At 33.5% G+C, this 23,378-nt stretch overlaps 1 long non-coding RNA gene across 1 annotated transcript in view; it reads left to right on the top strand.

Moving 5' to 3' along the window:
• Positions 1-23,162, top strand: part of LOC149567758 (uncharacterized) — a 52,442-nt gene extending 29,280 nt beyond the window's left edge. Inside the window, exon 2 of the long non-coding RNA XR_016362478.1 lies at positions 22,729-23,162. This is a non-coding gene — a long non-coding RNA (uncharacterized LOC149567758). The remainder of the gene's footprint in view (positions 1-22,728) is intronic.
• Positions 23,163-23,378: the final 216 nt, after the last annotated feature.

Here is a 23,378-nt window from a genome sequence, read left to right as displayed (position 1 = left end):
AACATGCTGCTGTTGTGGAAGAGGTGGTCGGTGTGGCTGATTGGTGTTGAGTTTGATGGGGCATTTACTAGCATAATGATCTCCCCCACAATTGTAACAACTTGAAGGTGGTCCCTTCTTTTTATTGCTCTTATTATTTTTACTTGTATTGAAATTACTTTAAAAATCCTTGATTCCATTTCCTTTTGATTTTGGCTTGCTATACTTGAAATATTTAAATTGTTTTTTTTGAGATCAAGTATTTGCAACTTCCGTATTCTAGTTTGTTTTCCTTTTATTATCTTGAATGGAGTTATCCCTCTTTATTTTGTATTCGTGTTGGACAACCTTCTCTAAAGCTTCTTCCATAATTCAAGGAGTGAGAACATCAACTTCTCCTCCTATTCTGTTATTCAGACTCAATGAATTTCCTCACCTTCAGTTTTCTATCTTGCTGATATGGTGGTACATACTTTAGTAGTCAGATAAATTTCTCCTAGTACTTATGTACAGTTATGATTCCTTGCTTCGAGTTTTGGAATTCCAGTAATTTTTGGTCATAAAAGGTTTGGGGTAACCAACGATTCCTAAAAATGGTTACAAATTTTTTCCAGGTAATTTTAGTGGTTTTAATGTTTTGCTCAACTTTGGTGTTTCCTCACCATGTAGCAGCTTCTCCAGTAAAGTGGTATATTCCCCAAACTGCCTTTGAGGTTTCTAAAAAGTTTCTAATTTCAAAATACCATTCCATTTCAATTAACCAAGCCTTTGCATCCTCTCTGGATTTAGAATCAACAAATTTGGGTGGTTTGATTTTTTTAATATCGGCTGATAGATTAGTGACCATTTCTTGTTTCTTTTGTTTTTCAATTTGAGTAGGTGAAGAGGTTTTCTTATTATATCCAGAGAATTTTGTCTTTGTTCTAAGAGGAGGTGATGTTTGTGCTTCCTCATGGTTATGCCCCATCTGGGCTGCCATCTCATTCATTCTCTTTTGCATATTATCCAACTTCAATTACATTTCTTGCAAAATTTGAATTGCGTTTCTTGCCAAATCTGAAGTAACAAATCAATGGATGATTGTGTGTTTTCACAGACCATGTCATGATATGCAACGTTCTCCTTGCTGCTAATTTTGTTTGTTTACTGGTTTAACCTGTGAATTTACAAAATTTGTGTCAATTTATTGTAAATATATTATAAAGTGTACCTACAAGAGTTAAAAGAGTTTTGCGAGTGCATATATCACATTAATAAACCAATTCATTTAATTAACTTAAATACTTTGCTGCTTTATTCATGGCAGCCTTATTTACAAAACATTATGGAATCTAATTTTTCTCTTCAGCATTCAATTCTCATTCAGATTTGTACATATCTCGCACCATCCAGGATTTGTGGAAATGCAGAAGAGAGTTGCCCTGATGAGTGTTCCAATTTTGAATTAGTTTATTCCTATATGTTGCTTTACTAGTAGGAGTCCACTTGACTCTTTCTTTCTTCATTCGTTGCAAGGCCTAGTTCAGGGTTTCATTGTCTTGGGGCATGGAGCAGCAAGTGTAGTCGAGTTTTGACATGTTTTTAATTAAATATGAGAAGATGGGATGTGGAGCCTTCTTGCAGGGTGTTTTATGTACTTGCATTTTGTACAATTATTTTAAAAAATTTTCAGGTTTACATGGAAGGTAGTGTGCCCTAGGTTTACTGTTGAATCCAACACTTTGATACCATATGTAACAAATGGTTTTTTATAACAAAAACAAAGATAGTTTATAGAGAGATTTTCCAACATTCATTGAATAGATAACTGAAATCCTTTTTATATGACATTAATTGTTTTAACTATTAGCAAATAACTGAAATAACCATGTTCAATTGAAATAACCATATCAATGATCGTCTGAAAATAATTAGTTTAATGATTAACTATAAATAATTGTATCCATGATCATCCGAAATATCTAGATTAATGATTAACTGAAAATAACTATATTAATGATCAACTGAAATAACTAGATTAATGATTAACTGAAAATAACAGAATCAATGATCAACTGAAATAACTAGATTAATGATCAACTATCTTTTCTATATGCAAGTAAAGTAAAATGCTTATCATGGAAGAAGAAAAAAAATATATGAGTATCATCTGATGAGTCTTTAGCTAGTTGTCCAAGCCTTAACTTCCGATAAGAGGAGAAGCATTGACTTAGGCTTAACCTCCCAACCTTGGACCATATTTATCTCCACCCAATCTATTGATTTAGAAAGACCCTTCCTATCCGAGGATTGGGCTTAGGATACTCTTAGTCCAGCTACTTGATCATTCTGGTGTTTAGAATGTCCGCATAGTTATGGACGGACATGTCTACATAACTGGTACCATTGATATCAAAAGTGATCAAAAGATGAAAAATATGCCTTTAAACTACCTTGGCCAAGTTTTTCTAATGGGTTCAATGACCCGATCACCACCACTTGACTTGACAATAGGAAAACATTAATAAGGACGTGCATGAGCTATTAAGTAAATGTATTTAGTTTTATTGTATCAAAGCTTAGACTTTTTCATGTCTTTGCAGATACCATCTCACCTCCTCACCTTTTCATGGCTATTCAGCCAGTGAGTCCTAGGTGCTCAGATTCTTAGAGCAATCAACTCTGATTGACGATTCTCAACTGAATCATGAATTATATATATTTTCCAGCTTATCACAATTTGTGATTTAGAAGAGCATGTTCTTTAAATCTTGTAGCAAATAACATTTGGTTTTGATTATCAAAGGCATAAGAAATATGATTCTATGTCATGGATACTTTATTATTATTGTCAATCGATAACAACTCCTTAAGTGATTCATATAACGATACTTAAACATGATGGATATATTACCATTGCCTACTGCTAAGAAGTTCGGTTTACAGGAGTGGTTGATAAATAAATTCATAAATTTCTTGAGGTTGATCGACCACTTAACTTGATATATTTTTGGAAAGGTTTGGAGCCCTACCAAGTGCTAATTATTCAATTCTCTTCCTGAACGATCTTCAGGCGAAACCCACAAGGTGATTTTCATTCACGTTTCTCAGTCGAAAAGGTATATAGTATTTGATCAGAAAAGAGATTGGCAATGCTAAATTGAATGGAGGTATATCAGATGGTAATGTAGGGATTCTATGGAATGGATGGAAGTTGGATGCTTGTATGATAGAAGTCGGGTGTCTGGAAATAATATCAAGGATGGATACTTGGGAAATAGAAGTCGGGAGTTTCAAAAATAAAAGAGATGTCTTTGTTTCTCACTCACGACTCCATTAAAAAGGAAAAGACGTGACTCCTTGGCTTTTGTAACATAAGAATTATCTTGGCAATTAAAAACGACAAGTGTTAAATTGATTTCAAACAAGAAAGAAAAATAAAAAGGATGGGAAAAATTTGAAGGTTATAATTTAAAAATTATTATGGTTCATATTTGTATACGTACATGTAAATATATTGGTAAGGTGGCATCATTTTATTATAAGAGAATAATATGATGGTGTCACTTCATTTTTATATCTATGTGTATGCACATAGATATATATTATAATAACATGGTGAAAAATCATTTAAAATCCTTTGAGGTACGTGTTATATTTTAATTAAATTATTTTATGTTTCTAGAATTATTTATTTAATAGCTCATGCAGGTCCTACAAATGTATCTTGGGTTCAAGTCGTTAGGTCCTTACCAAAGAAGTTTAAGGTCATACCTGTCAATCCTGTTGACTAGACTAAGCAAGTATCCCATTCTATTGATCCCATTTAGCAATGCTTCCCCCCTTCATCTTCTCCTGCAATCACCCATGAAACACTTCCACCATAATAATAGTTCCATAATAATTTTCATTCAAACATTTAAAAGACTTTAAATTATTAACCATAATTCCAAAATCAAGCAATTGCTAAACATCATATAACAATAATGGTTAACGACCATCTTCATTAACAGTTAATACAATGAATATAAATAACTACCTATTTCACATGATCATGAAAGAAAAATCTTTTAAATCCAATGGCTATGAGAAAATTTAAAACTAGCTCAAAATTTGGGATGTAACAATAAGTCCACTATTAAACATGACGCATGACATCTAATGCTAGTAGTTGAGGTGAATATGTTTTTTGGATAATTAAAAGTTATATCCTATTTGATATACATGACACTATTGAAATTGGAGGAAAATGAATTTTTACAATCCAAGTGGGATCTAAGTAAGAAAAGGTATTAAAAGGATATGTGAAGTACTTGAAACTCACTTCTTATTGATTATATCCTAAGTTTACCGATTTTGATGCGGATTCCAAAGCAGATATATATATATATATATATATATATATATATATATATATATATATGCAAAGAGATGAGATAAGAAATTTCAGTCTTGTATTCTTACCTTCAAGATCAAAAGATGATCTACATTATTACTTTCAAGTATTTTATTTAAATGCAAAACCCCTACATAGTTATTTGTACAAGTTACATAATCTGCAATTTGTTTACATGTTTCAGTTTTTAGGCATAGATTAATTTTAAAAAAAAAAATCAGCCCTACAATTTGAAGAGAGAATTTCCTATAACTATTTGTCACAAAAATGACAAGTTAAAAATGCTCTCAAACTTGGAAAGATTTGCAAAATGCGTTTCCATATAAGCTCAACTAGACAGTAGGCCAAAAGAAACCCTTGCAAAGAAACCTATTGCAATTCAAAAGGAGCTGTGGAATCAGTTTTGTAAGCCATTTTAAGCACTCAACATATAGTCTTATTTGGTTGAAGTTTTCACCCACAAAGAGTTTCTCTGAGGCAGCAATGTCTCATTGATGTTCAAATCTATCGTATCGCTCTTATCTTTCGTTACATACTCATTTTACTCATGATTTAAGCCTAATAAAACTATGCCACATGTGAAAAAATATTTAAAAATGTCTGTCTTTCTTTTCTAGGCAAGGAAGCTAGTGGATTCTCTTGGGTGCCTTGTGGGTGCCACCTGAATGCCACTCACAAGCACTAGTGTAGCCATCCGCCTCTAGCACCTATCCCTATCTGCTTCCACATCCAGCCTATAGGAGGCCAAATCTGTAACTTAGATTATATCTATTATATCTAGTACAATCCCTCTGCAAATTTCAGAGTGAATAATTACTACTTAAGGTATAACCCATGAAAAAATAAGGAAAAGTAATTATATATGAGTGAGCTATTATCCCTATTGTCTTTTATCATTATTGAGTCAATGTATGGATATAATAGTCATTTCTAAAGCAAATAAAAATACTAATGTGAAAGTATTACATACAATGTTGTTATTTCTAGATTTGATTTTAATTAAATAAAAAGTTAAACAATCAAATCCATAAATAATAGAAATTTATTTCGTGGATTGTAGAAATCTAATTATTCTTATTACATACATTGATCAAATTATATTTACAATCATATTTGCCGATCATTTGTATATCTTACTATTATTAGTGTATTTTTATCAATGTACTAAAGTCTAATCTAATAATTAAGCAGCACTGGAAACTTCAACATGAAAAGTTGATGAATATTTAAGAAAGATTTAATGGGCTTAGAGAAACAATAATCCATTATGTTGAAAAGTCCTTTAAGAAAATATATTTTATAGCATGTTTTTTTCTTAAGAAGGATGAAGACAGGGAAAAGACTGATGAGAAGGCGATGGTGACAATCTTTCTTTCATTATCATAGAATATTTTGTTCAATGTATCGAACAAATCAACCACCAAGGAAGTTTGGGATAAACTTCAAAGTATGTACAAAATGACATTGGTTGCAAATAAGATATTCATTATGAAGAAGCTCTACAAGCTGAAAATGAAGGAAGGGACTGCGATGTCAAATCATATAAATGATTTGAACACTTTATTATGTCAAGCAACCTCGGTTGGCACGACTCAAGATGACGAATCTAAAGCTATCATCTTGTTGTGTTCCTTACTTGACAATTGGGATCCTGTAGTTATATCAGTTAGTACTTCAATCTCCTGAAAGAGCAAGCTAGTCTATGATGAAGTAGTGGCACTCTACTTAGTGAGGATATGCAAAGAAGCAACAAGGAATCCTCATCCGGTGAAGCCTTGACTGCGGTCAGTGTTGAAACTAGAGGAAGAAGCCAAAATAGGGGAAGAAACAACCATCATAGAAGATCAAAATCAGCTAGGCGCTTGAAGTCAAAGGAAATGAAAGAAGGAGACTGGTGGTTTTGTGGCAAAAATGGCCACATGAAGAAAGATTGTAGAGGTTATAAAAGAGCACAAGAATGAGGGCAAGAAAGTGAAGCCAACATAGTCTATGACAAAGATGATGGTGTATTGATTTTATCTATAATCGAGACTACTTCAACCTCATGGATTTTGGATACTGGCATGTCATTTCATGCCTCTCCATGTGCGGAATACTTCTCGAATTATCAATAGGGTAAGTTCGGTGAAGAATATTTAGGTGATAATATGATGTGAAATAGTAGGCAAAGGAGATATTTTATTATCCTTGAAAGGAGGTGTTAAATGGCTATTAAAAGATGTGAGTCATGTTCCACAACTAAAGAGAAATTTGATTTCCATAAGTCAGCTATATGCACAAGGTTTTCTCACTTCTCTAACCAATTCATGGAAAGTCACAAAAGGATCCATGTTAGTTGCAAAAGGAGACAAGATTGGGAGTTTATATATTGTATAAAATATCGGTGAAGTGGGGCTGCCATGACAGTTGAAGATAGTAATTCAGAATTGTGGCATCAAAGGCTCAACCACATGAGTAAAAACGGCCTTGCTATTATGCATAAAAGGGAGCAATTACTAGGTCTGAAATTAGTTGACTTACAATTTTGTCAACATTGTCTCTATGGAAAATAGAAGCAGGTCAGCTTCTTGAGGGCCGGACATGAAAGAAAGTCACTCCTTTGGCACTAGTCTATTCCGATGTGTTTTGACTCACTGAGGAAAGATCCATTGGAGGAGCAAACTACTTTCTCACTTTCCTTGATGATTGCACAAGAAAGGTATGGATTTACATGTTGCATAAGAAATCTGATGTTTTCAGCAAGTTTAAAGTTTTTAAGGCTTTAGTTGAGAATCAGATTGACCACAAAATAAAGTGCTTGCAAACAAATAATGGCTAAGAGTTTTGCTCATTGGAATTTGATTCATTTTGTGCGGATAATGGCATTCGTAGAATCAAGATTGTTCCTTTCACCCCACAAGAAAATGGAGCAACGGAGAGGATGAATGGAACAATCCTTGAGAGAGCTCAATGTATGCTCTCTAATGCTGGTTTGGGCAGAGGCTTGAAACACAACAGTCTATTTGATCAATTGAAGTCCATCATCTCAGTTGGACTTTGGCATACTAGAGGAAGAGTGGTTGGAAAGAGAATCTCATATTCTCACATCCATGTGTTTGGGTGGGAAGCTTATGCACATGTTTTGAAGGAGAAAAGAAAAAAGCTTGATCCAAAATAAAAAAGAGGGATCTTCATGGGTTATGGAGAAGATCAATTCAGTTTCAGAATTTGGGATTTGATTGAAAAGAAGATAAACCGGAGTAGAGATGTAGTCTTTAATGAAAAGGTATTTCCAGCCTTTAATATGGAAGAAAAACTAGTATGTGAATATGCCCCTTTCTCTATTTTTGACAATAACAATATTAATGCTATTAGAATTCAGAACAATACTTCTCCAAATATTCTTTCACCTACTTCTGTCTTAGCACCAACTCCTCCATCTTCATCTACCAGCATGTGGAGTTACTCCAATACTAATGGTGAACATAGTATTGATGAATTAGGTAATCATAGTCATGAAACTGCAATCTCAAATTTAAATAAGAGCACAAATAATAACTCTCTATTTTAGTATGGAGGCACATAGATTTTTGAAACTACGCATGACAGTATGCAAATTGCCAATCACATTCGGCAAGTTGTTACACATGGTGAAGAGCATGCTTGCAACTATAATAATATGGATATTCATACTCCTATGGAAGGTAACTTCTCCAACCCGTCCCTCTCTATAGACTCAAACACAGGAGATCAAAATGGTATTGAATACCCCAACACCATCAGACAAGACATTAGAGCAGTGTCATTTGGAGATAGGATGCCAAACTCCTCGCACAATTCACAGCGTGCTCAAAATAGTGATTCAAATTCATGTGATTCACATAGAGACAAGGGTGAATGCCATGGTATCAGCTCCATACACTGTGGTCTCTTTAATCAAGGTCCTTCTAATACTCAGTCGCAGGTTCATTATTGCCACACAACTCTAATTAGGCATAAATTGGGTGATATTGTTGTCAATACCAACAGACCCGTAGGTGAGTTGCATAACTCGAAATCTCCTTCTCACACTTTTCTCTTAGGTTTAGTGCATAATACAAGGCACACATTTGACAACGTTGACCACACTTAGCTTGGTCATATCAATTCATACACCAAGGGCAACCAAGACATGGATCAAATAGCAGAGCCCGGTAATCAATACAAGCAACTTGATTTATATACTAGAAATCGTAGAGGGAGTGTCTTTGGTGGGATAACATTGTTCAACATGTACAAGAACATGATGTGGTCACGCATAGCCAAATGAATTTTGGTAATGGAAACAGAGAGTTCAATTCAAATTTACAAAACTCTCACATGGATATTAGAAATAGGAATACAATTAACATTCACATTTTGCCAAGGGGTAGTCCTTATGAATTACAAAAAATAAATTTTCAGGCAAATACCAATAGTGGACATGCTGATAACAACATAAATCTAGATATACAAAATGGGGATAATATTTAGGGACTTAGAAAATCCACAAGATAGAGAAGGCTTCTTGCTATATTCTTTGACTATGAACGCTTGTATTATGAAGAAGCAGAGCCAAAACTATTGCTTTAAGACCAATTTGAACCAACAATCTTTGAAAAAGCTTGCAAAGCATCAGATTCTCACAAATGGGAGGTAGCGATGTAGGAAGAGATGGATTCTCTATTGCAAAATAAAACTTGGGATTTGGTTCTTTTGCCACCAAATCAGAAAGCACTCAAAATTTGATGGATTTATTGGTTGAAAGATGAAGGCAAAAGTCAAAAGCATTACAAAGCCAGGCTGGTTGTTATAGGTTTCGATCAGCAAAAAGGTATAGATTTCAATAGAATCTTCTCACCTATAGTCAAGATGACTACAATCTTGGTCATTCTTGGTTTAGTTGTTCATGATCTTGAACATGAATAGCTAGATGTCAAAATGACATTCCTCCATGGTGACTTGAATGAAGAAATCTACATGATGTAGCTCGAGGGATTCATTAAACATGGCAAGGAAAACTTATATTGCAAATTGAAGAAGAGTTTTTATGGTCTCAAGCAAGCTCTGAGGCAATGGTACCTCAATTTTGATTGATTCATGACCGAAAATAACTTTATTTAGTGTGAATTTGATCTGTGTGTCTACTAAAAGAAGTTACCTAATGGTTCCTTTGATATTTTATTGCTCTATGTTGATGACATGCTTGTTATTAGTTCATCTATGAAGCTGATTTTAGAATTGAAAGAGAAGTTATCACAAAGGTTTTCTATGAAGGACTTAGGGGCAGTGAGACAGATACTTGGCATGAACATTATCTGCAATAGACACAAGAAGGAAATAAAGCTTTCTCAAGAACACTATGTTCTCAAGGTATTAGAAAGATTTGGCATGGTGCATGAAAAACCGGTCAACACTCCTCTTGCTGATAATTTGTGATTATCTTCAGCCATGTGTCTTAAGACACAAGAAGAACAAAACTACATGAAGAACATCCCATATTCTTCAGTAGTGGGTAGTCTTATGTATGCAATGGTTTGTACTCGTTTAGATATCGCCCAAGTAGTGGGGGTTGCCAGTAGATTTATGAGCAATCTAGGTAAACAACATTGGGGGGTGATTAAGTGGATCTTAAGGGCACTTTTGATTTTGTATTTGTTTTTGGTGGCAAAGATACCTCACTTAGAGGTTATACTGATTCGGATATGGCTGAAAATTTAGATAATAGAAGATCTGCTACTAGTTATGTTTTTACTTTTGTTGGAGCAATGATCAGTTAGGCATTGAAGTTGCAACAAGTGGTCTCACTTTCTACTACTGAGGCTGGATACATTGCTCTCACTGAAGGAGCAAAAGAGTTGATTTGGTTGCAACGTTTGTGTGGTGATTTTGATTGTCCTCAACAAGGATCAACCTTATATTGTGATAGTAAAAGTGCCATTGAATTAGCCAAAAATGTAGTGTTTCATAGCAAAACTAAGCATATTGAAGTTATTATCATTTCATTCGAAGCACACTTGAGGAGGGAAAAATTCAAGTCATGAATATTAACACCAAGGAGAATCTAGCTAATGCACTTACAAAAGTTGTTCCACGAGAGAAGTTTAAGTTTTGCTGAGCTTCTCTTAGCATTGTAAAGAAATAACAGTATTCAGGGGAGTCTCATACATTATAGTAGTTGGACTTCAAGTAAGGGCCTTTTGGGTGTATATGTGAAGCCTAATGGTCTTCCATTTATTTTCTTCTTTTATTATTGTTTCCCTCAAACTTGTATTGACTTTTCAATTCTTTCGAGTCTCTCTATATATTTGTTATTGGGGGCTTATTCTAATTATTTATTATTGTATTCGAAGAGTTGAAGCTACAGTTGTGATGTAAAGACCAGACTTTAATATTAATAAGAGATCTTCCCTGTAGTGTGGACGTAGCCACAATTTGTGGTGAACCACAATAAATTTGTGTGTTTGTGTTTTTCTTCTTTCTCATTGTTCTGTTCTTTCACTTTGCACTTTCAGTGAACTTCACTATTCCTAATGCATTGACGTAAAGTGCAAGAAGAAAACACCAGTTTGTGAATTTGATACATGGCAGTCAACCTTTGAATTAATAAAGGGATGATTTAGGGTAGGCACAAATGTAGATAGAGTCAAAGACACCATTCCAATGAAATAGATGGTAGATAAAATGGAAATGGTCTTCTATGATGCCAAATATGAATCAGCAAGAAAATTCCCAATTATTGATAGTTTTGGCTATAATAGAGTTGTCCTGATGGAAACCCTTTATTAAACAATTCACCATATTTGCATTGATCCAATGGCATGCCATATTTCACACATTTCATTGCCCTAAATAAATAGGCAAACTTTCTTGTTTCTTTTTTTTTAGTCTTGGGCACTCACGAAGATCCATAGAGCCATCTGAGTATATTCATCAATTGAATGGACTAAGCCATCCTGAGTATATTCATCAACCGAATGGACTGAACGATCTGAACTTTTTTCCCCATTCTTCACTTGAATAATTTTATTATCTTCTTCCATTGGAATAGTTAGTTGGACATGCAGGTAAAAACTACTTAAAATAGGGCAGTTCACAAAGCCAATGTGGACTGCAAACAACCCCAGAGCACGCTGCACTCTTTTGAGTTTATTATTATTTAATTGAAAATATCTTAAATTTTTTTATCACTTTACATTAAAAAACACCTAATCTAGGTGGACTTAAAGGTAAAGTTTTAGAAAGAGGAGGTTAAACAAGAAATTCACTATATTGTGAAAATTTCTTATCTATAAGTCCAAACAACCAATTCACTATATTGTGAGTATCTGAACATACAAAAAGTTTGTGAAGATGGAACATAAGTTTGATCTATCCTAATGACACTGCTAAACTCTTTCTTTTCCTATTTTTACCTTTGATCAAATCTTTTTCCACTAGGGCAAGAAATCCAGTACTAATAAAAATTGTGCTAGAATGTGGAAATATTAAGCTTTGTCCTTATTTTGCAATGTGGAAGGTGGGATAAAACATTTTCTAAACATCTTGAACATAGTTATCCATATGATCAATTTGTGTCTAGATGATTAAATGTGGTATCTTGCAAAAAAGGCAGAGTAAAACTGTTATTTGAGAAAACCCTGAGAAATTAACCTCGACTAGCTCAAATATAGAGCGAGGATCTCAATGTAGCGACCATAGCCTAGAAATTTTAATCTCCTTTTTTATCTAATTTGTTTGTGTTTGTACGAAGCATTTTGTTCACTTCACCCCCAAAGTACTAGTGGCATTTGAAATGGAATCTTAATTTATTCTTTTTACCAGGCTTGTATTCATGCTTGATAGGAAGTACATTTTCCCTTTGATTATTATAAGGAAATGATTCATCCACACATGATTTTATTGGGTCTATTGTTGCTCAATAGGAGTATTAAATAGTTAGACTTTCAAAAAAGTATTACAATGGGCCATAAGAAAAGACAAGGGAAATTGAGGCCATAGAAACAAAAATAGTCAATATATACTTTCCCCGCTTGATTGAATGTATCAAGTTAGATAATACTTAGAGAAATTGATCGGATTCTCCAATAGGTATGTTGCTCTATCAACTTAGGTGAAAAATTGGTAGGTACAGTGGAAATTCATCAATTTTTTTACTTAATACAATGTACAAAATATGAATGTGGATGTTATGTTTTGAGAATTGTTACAATCATTTAGTCCATGCATTACCTTATATATAAGGTTACTATTCATTTTAACTCTTTCATTTTGTTTGAAGTCTATTTTATTGTTCTTGAAGTCTTTTACATTTTTGGCATTAAAATATTAATTGTTAGTCCCTTTTGCCATAGGCGGGAACTAATGGTTTCACATAACTTCTATATAAATAAGTATCTTGGGAGTTGAGAAAATGTTAAAACAATCCCATCAAATTGTTGGTTCGCAATACCGTAGATTGGAAATCCAAGAGCTTGCCACTTTTTTGATAGGACTTCTCAATCAGTTCTGGCCAACGAACGGGAATACTTCTTGATTTCTCCGCACTTCAGGGTCCGCTACACCTAGGCGGGTAGACCTTCTCCTCGAACTTGATCACCTAGTTTAGAGGTTTTCTAAAGCAAAATTAAACTTAGGAGTTCTCCGACTAGCAAGGTCCTCAAACTCAATTAAAATGAAAACTGGATGTCGAGTGTTTCAATGTTTTGTATAAGGTATGTTAATAATGGATTTGATGCTTGTAGGAAGGAAGTTATAGATTTTTTGACTTCAATAATAAAAAGACCAGTGCCTCTGCTCATTCGGGCAATAGAGTCAACTTCAGTGAATTTTCACGTACAACTTCATAAAGTTCTTATGCACTTATATTGCCAACAATTAAATAATCAAGATGCGACAGACCAAATATTATGCAATCTTAAATGAGTCCAAATTGAATTTTAACTTCTCTGGCTGGGAGACAAATTGGACACAGATACAGACACAATTCGATATTTCACTATATCTATGATGATCACATTCAAGATGCTAAATGATCGTGTCTACCTATCTGATATTTAATTTGTATCTAGAATTCCAAAAAATTATTACAAAAGACGATTCGTCTGCAGTTTAAATCTCCGTGCCTTTAAAATAAACAAAGAACATTTTATTTTATTATAAAAATAAAATAATAGAATTTATATTACAAAGTCATAATGTTGCTTCTTATCCCTCCATACAATAATAAGATGCTTTCTCTTGAGAATATGGATGTGAATGTGGGAATATCATTTGTTACAAATAAGTTGTCCCTTATTTATATCTTAGATATAAAGAGACATGACTTTTAAATATGAAGGGGTACCTCCCCTTTAAAAATAATATTTTCAATTCAATTACAATCACACCTCTTCATTTAAATCCTTTTTACATTTAAAATAATTGATGTTTGATATCCTTAATAAAAGACCTTTAGTAAGTTTAATCACTTAATATTATTGAAGGACATCTTATGCCTTTTATTTTTTTGTTGGCATATGGGTTTTGTAGTTGAAATTAATATTTCAACGATACTATACAAGTAATATAGTTCCGGGTGAATTATTCTTGCAAGCAACGATTCCATTGGTTGAAGTTTGTTCACGTTTTGGCGTATGACTGTCATAAGTTTGTCTAAGATTCATTGGCCGGGCACAATTAAAACATGATAATTTCTGAGAATTCCTTGCTAGCAATCCTGATTCAACATTCACATACTTCGACTTATGTATCGGGATTTCTAAACAAATGATCAATCCCATAATAGGTGAAGCTATTATCATTCGTGCATCCATATCCAGGGCGTCTGTATATGATGATCGCTAAATTAGGGGACCAGACTGGGTGTAGTGTAGCATATCTTCTTACATCTGCGGCTTCCAATCTAATCAACATGGTATGAGGACACATCATCGTGTGCTCCATGGCCGTACAGGCTCATTCTTTTTAATTGCTCACAGCATTTAACTTCTCCACGAATGATATTCACGTGCTTCTCCATAGAATTTTATTGCTGCACGATATCGTTGAAATCTAAGATGCCTTTGTCTTGGTGGCTTTCAGTATACCATCACTGTCTCTTTGCTTGGTTTCATTTGCTGTACAGATCCCACTATTTAAAACACATCTCACCATTTGACATATGTGTCCTGGCATTAAGAAATCACAGAGCTTCATTGTCGGATCTGCTATGAAACTTACACCATTTGATATTTCATTAACGTTTTGGGTTTTGTTAGTAATCTGGATTTCCATAGCTGTAGAGTGTCTCCTTATCCCTGAAAAACCTCAAATCCATGACTACATTAAGCGCATTCATAACAATAACCCAATTTGAGTAACAGGGCACTACCACCATGGCTCAACTAAGTAAAAACATTTACTCTATGAAACATTCATGGCAATTCTCAGTTTTATCTATATTCATGTCTGCAGGCCTGTCCAAATTCACCTCAATGATCCCCATGAATTGCAGTCTCAACTTCTGATAATACAATACAAGTTTGAACCTTCAAAGCCTTATGTGCCATTTTACTTGCAGTGCACAATGAGTCAACCATAGACCATCTCCAATACTTCTACTGTCCATGGTAGTAACAGTGATAGTAACAGTGATAGCATCCTCTGGCAGTGTGTGTATATATATATATATATATATATAGCTGCAGATCTCACCCTGTTTCAATTTTAACAATCCTTGCTTTATAACAGATTCTAGAGGCCCATAAAGCAATCAAAATGCTTCCATCATTGCTTACTACATCCTGTATGTGTTGATTGAAATTAAATTAAGTGGACAATTCCACAATAATTGGATGTGTTTCTTTGTATAATCAAGAATGGAGACCCAAATTTTTGAGCTCCATCACATATTACACCTCCTTTGTTCATTTTGATTTATCGTTAATTTTCCTTCACATTTCCTTGCATTTCTATTGGTCTGAGTGCATTTTCCCTCTAGTCTTTTATTTTTGTTTGGCATAAAAATTCAATCAAAAAAAAAATCTGCATTCCACTTGTCCTCTGGATAGCCATAGTACGGTGTCTCTTTCATGCTGTATCAACTTGTCTCCTTATTTTTGTGGTCTTTACCTGTTTGCTTGAAGTGGGTGTTGTTCATGGGGTTGCTTTATTGTGACAGATGACTTCTCTTTCGCAGTGCACAGAATTCCTCTTCCTTTCAGCTGTACATCATCAGGTAGGCACTTTAACTTTCTCCTTTAATGGTACTTTATTTTATATGTATTGAAATATATAGAGACATATACGCTGTAATAAAACTTGTTTTTCCTGCTCCTAAAATGGAGCATTCTCTGTCCTCTGTACACAGTTCTTGTTGACATATATATTCTATGACATTTGGTTTTGTTCTGCGACTATTCTGACTATACCGTAGCCATTTTCTCAGTAATGGTGCTTTAAAGGATTATAGGGTTGTTGATTTGCATTCTTTTACGTGAGTGCAAATAGCAGCTTGATCAAAGAGGGCATGCACATGTTTAAAATATTTACACTCTTCCTAGACTGCTCCATACCCATTATCTTATTTTGATTTCCCTCGCCCAAAACTGATCATCTCCTTGTAATTTTTTGCTTAGAAAAATTATAGCTTGTATTGATTTTGTGTTCTCTTGTACGACTCCTAGCCAATGGAAGATCAATGAATAGTGTCTAAAGCAAAAGATGAGGAAGTTTATGGAATATATCTAGTTCGGATAGTTTGAGAAACCTGTGTTTATTTTTTAATGGGGGTGAATTAACCATGTAAGTACCATACTTAACAAACCGGTCTACTTCTAGTAGTGTGTGAAGAAATCTTAAGGGCTCTCTTTCTTTGCCTTCTTTCATCCATCTTCAAATTCGCTGACTGGTGATTCATTTATCTAGTGTGACTCATCTACTTGTTCGTGAGGGTTTATTCTCATTTACCACCCATTCAGACTCTCTTGCTAATGGTATTGGCTTCAACTAAAATTCCTGCTACTCTATTGCGCCCTTTTTCATTTCTCCTTTACAGAGATACAAAATATGTTCTTTTTCATCTTCATAAGGAGAACATCCCTGCAAAGAATATGACACAAGTTGAGTGCAACCCCATTCATATTTTTAAGCTTCTACGATTGTTAGATGCCACAGGAACTGATTATAAATAAATAGATAGGCAACTCTATGTATGCAATTTGCAATCATAAAAAATCCCTATAGCTCTTCATATTTGAATGATATACACAGTGAAAGGGCTTCCCTTGTATTCATGAATCGTCGCAGTTCCATAATGCATTTCTTATGCAGGAGCAGATGTGTTGCTTTAGAGATTTTCATTGGATGCTCCTATTTTTCCTAGTGGTCTTTTCATTTTCTTTATCCAAAAATCTACAGAAAAAAGAACATCACAGTGAGTCATGGCAACTGGTGGCAATGCACCACAACGTGTAATTCTAGGACTCTCCGCAATCTACCTGTGTGGCTTTTCCATGTTTTATCAACATTGGGGATATGGGTTTCTATTTCTATATTACCATAAAGAAATGGCTTCAACATTTTATTCTCTGCCATCTTGAACTTGCTTCAATGCACAATGGATGAAAAACAATCTTATTCTTTGACTTCCTATTCTCCAATCATTTCAAAATCTTGAGGCTACAATTCCTCCCCTTTCTCCTCCAAGATTCTCTCTACTCATTCATCTCTGGTTTCTCTATTTAACTTGCTTTTTGTATTAGAAATCGATGTTTTAGGATTTTACATATTGTTAGCCATCTTTGTTTCAATATTTACCAAGTTTGGCATTGAGGTCTTAGTGTTTACAACATAATTCGGCAATCGATTTTGTGTTCCAAGTGACTATTTCTCTTCTTCAATTAAATGCTCTTCCCAACTATCCCTGCTCATATTCTTTGCAATGTAAACACATCTCGAGCATTAATAACAAGTCTTGTAGGAAGATCTTGCTTAAGTTTTGAACATATTCTTCAACCTGTCACTGTCCCATCTAGAATGTTCTCACACTGTCTGCACAATATGGCAAATAATTTTATATTATGTTATACTCTTCCATAGTTGACAAGTTTTCTATATATTGCTGAGTATATTTTGCTAATCATTCTCTCCACAGAGTCCAGCTCTGTGCTGTAAGGGAAAGTGAAATGTTAAACGCTGCTGATTAATGGTGTTTCTGAATGTTAGAGTTGAACCTCAATAATCATAAGATGTAATATTATAGTCTGATTTATATAGTTCTCATTTTTTCCTTCAATTATTTCTACTTTCTGCTGCTCCCATGTTTCCTTCAATTACGTGTGACAATATTTTAGTATTTGTAGAGAGTTATTGTGCAATTCACCACAGTTCATGAGGCCATGTTTGGATAAGTGGATAGATTATCATCAAACTACCTGCCCAATTGGCAGATCCGTTGTTATTCCACAAGTAGAAGAAAAAGATCATGTCTTGGCTGAGCATGTAATTATTTTCTCATAGTATGGATTTAAAATGCTCAATTATCTGTCGATATTACCGTGTCTTAACTATCATTACTTACAATCATCAAATTTCTATGGTCTACAATGTTAGTTATACTTAAATTAAAAAAATTACAGAAAAATTAGTTTTATACTTAAATAAAGAAATTTACACAAAATATGTTCCATTTCATATACTATTCAGTTCATTCTCAGTAAAAATAAGATATATGTACTGTGGATTGTTACCTAGAACAATGGTCTAAGGCAATTCTCCATTCTAAGATTATATTTTTCCTTGCGATAAAAATATTAGTAATTAGAATGATGTGCTTTCTCACATCTTATTGATTCACACTACAAGATGCTCATAGCCTCCTTTTAAGACATAGACTTATTAAGTGTAAAAACTAATGTTTTATGCATATCTAATTATTTTACCATTTCTTAGAATTTACAGAAATTGAAGATCCACCAAACCCATCCTTTCTTTGAAATATCTCTGTACTCTTCTAGTATGGTTCTTGAATTTTTTTGTATTATTGACCGAGATTGTTTATCCATCATTTTGTGTGAGGTGAACCCACAATAGTGGGTCACACTTTTTTGGACGAAGGAATTCTTCTAAAAAAGCGTAGGGACCAATTTTCGACTTCATTAGTTTCGATAGAAACTATTGTATAGAAAGTTTCAATCGAAAATTTCTTTAAAGTTTAGATCAAAGCTTGAATGCCCTGGCGGGGTGGTTAAACTCTGCTCCTAGGCTGATTAGTTTTGATCGAAACTTACCTACAGAGTTTCAATCGAAACTATTTAATGTTGGGTGGAGTTAAAAAAACCCAACATTTGACCCCATATGTCATTTTCCACAGTGGAATCTACAGTTTCGATCAGAAGTGGGAAGATGATAGGGATCTAACTCATCAAACTTCGAAACAGGTATGCATTTTTTTTTTTGACCCTCTAATATTTTTAGTTAAATTATATATATTTATTTGTATATATGCATATACACATATATGATATGTATATATATGTATATATACATATCATGTGTATATATACATATATACATACATATGTGTGAATATTCATATATGTATATATATCATGTGTATATGCACATATATGTATATATACATGTGTTTACATACACACATGTGATATGTAATATTATATATATGTATATATACATATCATATGTTTATACACACATACATATACATGTGTATATATACATATATGTATATACATATACATATACATATGCATATATATGTGTGTGTGTATATAGACATGTATATGTATATACACATGTATATATATATATATACATGTATAAATATATATACATATATATATATATATATATACGTGTGTGTGTGTGTGTATATATACATAGATGTGTATATATACACACACATATATATATACATACATATACATGTATATATATATACATATATGTGTGTGTATATGCATATATACATGCACGTGTATATATATATAAAGTTATGCATGTATTTATGTACATTCACGTGTGTGTGTGTGTGTTTTGTGGATATACATACTTTTAAATTTTTAATGTTTAAATGCATTTTTTTTAATGTATTACATGTATATAAATATTTTTAATGTACACCTATTATATGTATGCATGTGTTTGTAATATATTCACATATTATATTTATGCATTATATGTGTGTGTGTTTAATGCAACATTAAAAATATCTTATTAATACTCAAGACTCAAATTATACATTGGAAAATTTGAAATTTAATGTACACAATTTTTGTTTTAATACTTCACCTAAATTACATTTGACTTAAACTAAAATCTTTGTATGATAACTCTGAATTAACAAAGTGAATACAAAATTAGATAAAGTTCCCTAGAAATATGAAGTTCACCTTTGTGAGCATCACCTAGATCTAATGAGAGATAAATGTTCCATTTATTCTCATGAGAGATGGATTCATGTGTGAATCTCTACTCATGAAACATGAGTCAATGAGTTTGACTCAAAAACTACATAGTTAAATCCTGATAGCAATATCACAACTTGCACATAACTTAAAACCCATTAAAAACATTGTGTTAGACCATAACAAATAACATGTACCTAGGTCCCTAGGACCCCTTTAAATGTATGCATATATAAACTAGAGATCATGACAAGTTTGTAATTTGGAAATTCATGTGATACATATAGATTTTGATATACTCCCCTTAAGCCATCATTTTAAGATCACTTTCTATATTTTCATATATAGAGAATTCAATACATTAGATTATAGATTCTCCTCTCTAGGCTTTAAATGAACATCCTAAACTAGGACCCAAGTTTGACATTTATATATTAGGACCCCTTAATTTATTATGATCTAGCTTGATACATGTTTAATTTTAGATTTTCTCTTTTTAAGTCATCCTAAATTAAAACCCCTTCAATTATTCCATTATGGTCCCTTCAAATATATCCTATTAGATTCTCTCTTTTTAAGTCATCGTATTAAGGTCTAGTTCCATATAACCTAATTATGTGTCTTAGTCCACCCATGTGATCTAGAGTAGACTTAATCAACAATTATAACGTCGCACACACATGATATATTGACTTAATCAACAATTATGAAGTTGTCACACACACATGATACATTGACTTAATCAACAATTATGAAGTTGCTAAACGCACTCAATATATATTGACTTAAAGATAACCCTCTTAAGATAGATCCTAGATTTCATATGTTTAATTTTAGATTTTCCCCAAGTAAGTCATCATCTTAGATTATTTTTTTAAGACATCACATTAGCACCCCTTTATGATGTGCATGTACACATGATATTAGTACATGTTCAATTTATGTTTGGGACTTAAGAGTACTATGTACATATTTATGACTTAAATATATGCATGTACATGTTCAAATTTGAAGTTTATGAAATAAAACACGTGTATATATATGTTCATGTTTCATGTTTAGGGCATGCATGCATGCTTATTTCATGTTCAAAAGTAAATTTCATACCTGAGTATGTTCATTTATGTTTTAGGACTTATATATTAAAAGTGAATTTGATACATGTGTATTATATGTTCATTTCATGTTTACCTCACATATATATGTGTACGCAGAAGTCATTTCGCATGTAGTGTACATGTATAATTTCATGTTTACGATTTCTAGTTTCTTAAATGTCATTGTATGATAAATTTCAATTTTATTAAATGTCATATTTTTATTTTTATTTCAAATTACACATACACATACTACATACATTGACACATGCCATATCAATGACTTCCTATACCCCCAGAGCAACAACCTGTCCCCCGAGCATTGACCTATCCCCTTAGATCAACAACCTATCCCACCTCATGAGCTCTATGGTCACACTAACTAGGAGATTCAGAGACTCCAAGAATCCTTCGCTAGTAGCACATGCTCTAGTGTATATAGTACATGCCAGAGCATCTTACGTAGCCTGAGATATATTCAAGATGAGATTCATGGTGCTGCTCTGTATTCAACACAAACTATACAGACTGTCCTTGATAGTAAGAGATGAGAGGCCTCTTTAGGTCTTTCATTGTAGCAACCACATGGCTTAGTACCCAAATATGTCTTGAAGAGGGAATGTTTCCCTCATTATGTTCCACATAAGTTTGTGAAGGGGTATTCTCCCCTTAAGTTTATAGATCCACAAACAGATGCAGTGATATACCCACACTTCCTTGCTGCTCAATGTTGTTATCCAAATAACGATGAAATTATACTCTATTTTGCATGACAAATTTATGTTGAGGTTTGCTTACGCAGGGTAGTGAACTACACTGATTTACCAAGGCATTTAGGATAGGGCATGGTGGAATGGTTGATAAGCTACGAGGTCATCCACCATAGACACAACCAGGTCATCCACCACAGACACATAGGTTGATTATCAGAGAGAGCACCTGCCATTTCCCCTATATTAGGTCCCTCGATTGATGAGGCCATACGTAGCACCCAGTTGCAGGATTGATTCAGGGTGTTGGATAGATTTCTATAGCTATAAAATCCATATAGAGTGATGAGGTTGGCTAGTATTTTATGTCTCTTTGTCGTTCTAGATCATCGTCTGCTACTTCATCTTCTAGAGACTTGTACAATACAACAAGCATTCCTTCACTGGCTAGCTTAAAAAGGCATCACTGGAGTGTTGGCACGAGATACCATGTCTGGTCTGGTTGAGGAGATTCATATAGATTCATATCAAACTATCTTGGCATACCCATATCTGATGTTCAATCTTGTGTCCAGAGTAGTATTAGGTCACATCCCTAGCCACATTCCTCTCATTGCTTAGGTAGTGGTCATGGTGGTAGTGCACATCATGATCCAGCTACTGACCGCTCTTTTTCTGTAGAGGGACATATACATACTACAAACCCTTCAACTAGTATAAGGCATGCTTAGAGTTTAGATGTGGGCCTTGATGATGTTGACTTTAGCTTGTCGACCACGGGATGAATGAACTTCTTGACACAAGATGATTCTACTTCTATGTCATCTCATCTAGTTAGTCCACTTGGCTCATAATTATTAGGACGTGTGCTAGTCACTAGTCATGGCAGCGTAGATGTAGAGATGGAGCTAGATGAGGCCCAACAAAATCTGTATATATTGGCAGACATGATCAATGCTAGACAATCTGAGTATTATCAGATGCGAACATTTACACAGGTAAATCTTATTCTTTTTGTTAATTAAAATTTCAATTATTTCAAACTAATAATTTATGTATATGTACATATCGTGCATGTGTAATTATACATTTTTGAATTTGTTTTATTGCACACTCATGTATTATAGGGGGCATGCCTCTTGTTTTTCTATCTTTGATGCCAGGTCGTGTACGTTGTCGAGACTCGTTGGATGATATCAGGAGTGGACATGTGCGTTTTAAATGTTTCATTAGACATGTACACATGCATACATAGATATAAATTGCACAAGTTGTAAATTTAAGAGATCTAATTTAATATTATTATGTATCTTGATATCACTTTCTCTTTAATATATATAGGGTCCAACAAATCCTTTAGAGCATCCTAATAGTCAATTTTTTAGACTGCGATGTAAGGAGACATTACGATGAGACTCCTGCACCTGATGATATATGGTTATTTTATACATGATTTGATCTACAGTTTTGTCTAGAGAGACATTCATAGATTAGGTAGACACTTTATATGCATGTTATTTATATTTTATTTGATATAGATACATATGTATACATGCACACTATTTATAATTTTATATTATCTTCTGAGATTTGTGTAGATATGTGTTTTTGTTATTTGTTCTCGTGATTGATGTATATTATGGTCTTGAGAATGGTGTTCGACATGTGTTTATGTTCATGGGCTTATATACATTCGATCATTAATAGACACATATACATGTTCTAGATATTTCTTTTACATGTTAGATTATGTTGGATTACGTTTTAGTATATAAATGTATATTTGATGATTGATGTATGCATATGTGATTAA

Source organism: Cupressus sempervirens, chromosome 3 (assembly GCF_028749045.1).
Source record: "Cupressus sempervirens isolate cs-2001-9-10 chromosome 3, ASM2874904v1, whole genome shotgun sequence".
NCBI classification, from domain to species: Eukaryota; Viridiplantae; Streptophyta; class Pinopsida; order Cupressales; family Cupressaceae; genus Cupressus; species Cupressus sempervirens.
This window is presented reverse-complemented; position numbering and strand designations above follow the sequence as displayed.